The 3,941-nt window shown below is 35.3% G+C and overlaps 1 long non-coding RNA gene across 1 annotated transcript in view; it reads left to right on the forward strand.

The window, feature by feature from the left end:
- The window catches only part of LOC118746180, a 192,763-nt gene that overhangs the window by 59,675 nt on the left and 129,147 nt on the right, over positions 1–3,941 (forward strand). The gene's annotated exons all lie outside the window — the stretch shown is intronic.

Below are 3,941 nucleotides of genomic sequence, written 5' to 3' on the forward strand. Positions count from 1 at the left end.
CAATCACCCCTGAAAATTTCATTGAAATCGGGCAAGCCGTCTAGGAAATAGAAATCCGAAAAAAACACGTAAAGCCAAACAGAATAAATTTTTTTTTTGTTTTTGCCAGGAGGAGTATGCGAACAGGAAGTTTTGCCACTTAATTTTATATATATAGATTTTCCGTTGAATTCGAGTAAGAACTCAGAATAGACGAATGTATAACAGTTTTAGAGAATTAGCCAAATTTCGCGCTTTTGAGATCTGAAAAAATTGCATCCTTTTAATTGCAATTTTCTTTGGATGTAGTTGGCCAACCGCGATATTATGAATTTTGATGAAATTTTTTTTAGCTATATCCGAATACAAAATCAGAATACTTCTTGTATACTAGACAAGTTTTTGAGATATTGCCAAATTTCGGGTTTTTTGGTTCTGAAAAAAGTGCACTCACTTAATTGCAATTTTCATTGGATGTAGTTGGCCAATCTTAAATTTCTTTTAATTAGTAAAGGCTATTAAATTCGCTATCATATGCGTCAACAAGATTATCCCACTGGATAAATAATTTTGGAGCTATTCACTTGTATTTAGTGAAAAAAATGGTTTTTTGAAACTTTGGTTAAAGTTAGAAAAACTTTCCGATAAGTCAATGTATAGCTCCTAAATAAATTTCGTATCTAGTTGTAAAATCGAAACTGCGAAATAAAAATTGTTTTTCATTACTAGCCTACTACTACTTTTTCTAAAAATCGTTAACCGTTACAGCTATTAACTCAAATTAATTATAGGTCTTTGATTAAGCCAGTGATAGGTTTTGACTAAGACACATTGTATTTATCTACCTATAAGTTTACTTACGTTACATTGTGCCTAGTTAGTACACACATTTATTTTGTTCAAACATATTAACATTTTCCCGCTAGGCGATTTTGTCATCCAATCACTGCAAAAATGAAATGCTATCGACAAGGGCGTACGCGCATTACGCGAACGAAACATTCCCTCATACCCTCATACCCGCATACATACTTACAAACATATGCATATGTAAAAATGTATAGATGCGCATCTGTGGATGAAGAGAACTTGTTGACAATGAATTTGGCAGTTGGCAACGATTGGCAGCATTTGGCTGTTGGCAGTGAATCAATTCCATTACACAGTTACTGCAATGGCTGCTATTGTGGTTGTTGTGTTTGCAGCACCGCGTACAATGCTACAATCGCTTTCGTATCGTAATCACATTCGAATTCACAAATTTCGATTGTCAACGAAATCGATGCTGCCAACAAATGCAAATGACAATGGCAAATGTGGTGGGTGGTGATAGCAGCACCGATGGCAAAGTGTAGAATGTGGAGAAAGTGCAAATCGTTTGTTGTTGTTGATAATTTGCGCGATATGCAGCTTTGATGGCAAACAATTGGATGCGCATTTTCAACTTTTTGTAATGGGTATATTGTTGTGTCAACTGCATGTGAAAAAAAAAACATATCCAGTATCAGCCTATTGTAATAATTTTACTGTATGATGATAGGATGTGAGCGATAGAAAAGTGTTGCGCTGGCCTGTATATACGTAAATTAGACTAGAACGCAAAACAAGTTTGCAAGTACTCCCACTAGTCTGAAAGCATAACTTGAGAAGCGTTTGGGATCATACAAATTTTCGTTATTGGCGAGTTCTAAAAATAGCCCAAATCGAAATTTTTTTCCAACTTTTTGATATCTAAAAATCATAGCTCTCGATTTGGGTAAAATTTTTGTCAAATCAGCAGAAAATCTGTAACTGCTTGTTGTGTAACCCAGCAGAAAATCTACAATTTCTTCTTGTGTGTACGAATAAATATTCCTAGACTAGTTCAGGACTAATTCGGGTCATTTCGGGCCAGTTCACAGCTAGTTTAGAACCCTCCGGGTCATTTCGGGACCTGTTTTGGCCTATTTTAGGACCATTTAAGGACCATTTTGGGAATAAATATGTGGTTCTGATGCATTTCGCGACTCGATCAGGGCTATTTCAAGAACATTTAGAGGCTAATTGAACATGATTTCGGGCCTAGTTCCGGGATAATTGAGGACCATTTTGCGATTAGTTCGGGATATTTTTTGGGACTAATAACGGACAATTTCTGGGCCGTTTTAAGATTTGTTCGAGATAATTTTGGAACAAGTATACGAATTTCCCGACCGTTTCGAGGCCTGCTCAAAACTATTTCGGCATAATTCGGGCTTGGTTCGGGATAATTTTGGGACCTATTTAGGCTTATTTCTAGACCATTTCGAAAACATTTCAGAACCATTTTGGGACTAGTGGACGACTACAACGACAACGACGACAATATTCTGTTGAAGTGAAAACTATTAAGTTCTTCTGTGCACAAGGACAAATTGGTATTGAAAATGTCTTTGTACGCTTATCCATGAATATGCCTAAAACATATAAAAAAATATATGTCAAGGTCTAATATGTACACTGCCACATCGTCAAATATATGCATGTTTTATTAATACCTTTAATCGCTGTGTTTTATAGAAATCGAAAATAAAATTAAGAAGTTGAGAAAAAGTAATTTAGCTGTTTTCACATGGCGCCAAAAACCTGTTGGAACATGCATCGTCATAAGGTCTAACGTCTCTATATAGGGCTCTTCTTGGTCAAATGCACTTAAAAAACTAATAGATATTGAAATATTTGTCGGGACTTTTTTGAACTTTCTTAAAAACGCACGTTTCGTGTCTGCCTGGAATTAAAGCAAGCAAGGACTTCAACTAGTTAACAGAAGAATTCAGCCGCTAATGATTTTTTTTTGTTTTTATCGGAACTAATTTGCGTAATTAACAATTTTTCCAAAAGATTAATGACTGCGTAATGTTATCCGTCGAGGTTTTTTTAAATAGGTACTCTTCACTGACTTAGATAACGACTTAATGTAGTAGTCGCATTAGGTTCCGTTTGTGTCGGTTGCATATGGGCGTGTCTTGAAGGAGGTAAGTTGAACTAAGTCCACATGCACGCGTGGGAGAATGAGCATTTAGTATCAATAGCCGATACTGACAGCTGTCTCACTTAACCCTGCTATTAGGTTAATACCATTTGGTCAAATTATTGGCTGGTTCCCTTTGCCACGTTTGAACGCTGATATATACTTACTTAATCTTTCAGCTCTCGTGGTCTTATCATAAAATAATGTAATGAGAAAAAAATGTGTCACACTTAGGTTAAGGGAGTACACCTTATTTATGTATTTAGTCGATAGTTTTTGTCATTTCATGCTGAGCAAATTATTTTGCAGATAGTTTTGTTAAACAATGTGCGGCAAATTTAATATTTGAAATCAGACTTACAATTTTCAGCTACTACAAATTCCACGCTTTCAAGCATCTTCATCAGAACAAGCATTGTTTGAGGAGACCACTGACGGAAACTAAGCAAGATATTCGTATTCGTTCTTAATAGTATTTATTTTGTACGAAAATAAAATATTGACCAAATGGTCCCTTAAACTAAGACTCGTAATTTGTTTATAATCGAACAGCAGCTTTAAGAAACTGCACTGTGGCGCACAAATAATATTTCCAGCCGTTAGCGCTGCTCCTAAATTTACATATATGTATGTGTACTTACAGTATTTAATATATTCGCTTGTCCAACCCCACATAGCTGCATATGTCAAGTTCATTACCATTTACTTACCGCCAGCTACCATTTGAAATCATTGCTTAAAGTAATTTTTTGTACTCAATTTGATTTATTGAAATATTATTTCTTTTTCTGCCATGACAAGCGAATGAGAAATATTTATGTACATATGTAAGTTAAAATCAGAAATATTTCTACATTAAAACATAACATATGTAGTACCTGCGCCACGCGTATCAACATGAAAAAAAAATCGAAAGCTACATGAAAGTTAAATTAGAAATCTGCATTGGCGCAGGACACACAGGGCATCAGGG

Source organism: Rhagoletis pomonella, unplaced genomic scaffold (genome assembly GCF_013731165.1).
Source record: "Rhagoletis pomonella isolate Grant_MI unplaced genomic scaffold, Rhpom_1.0 Rhpom_scaffold_00010, whole genome shotgun sequence".
Classification (NCBI taxonomy): domain Eukaryota; kingdom Metazoa; phylum Arthropoda; class Insecta; order Diptera; family Tephritidae; genus Rhagoletis; species Rhagoletis pomonella.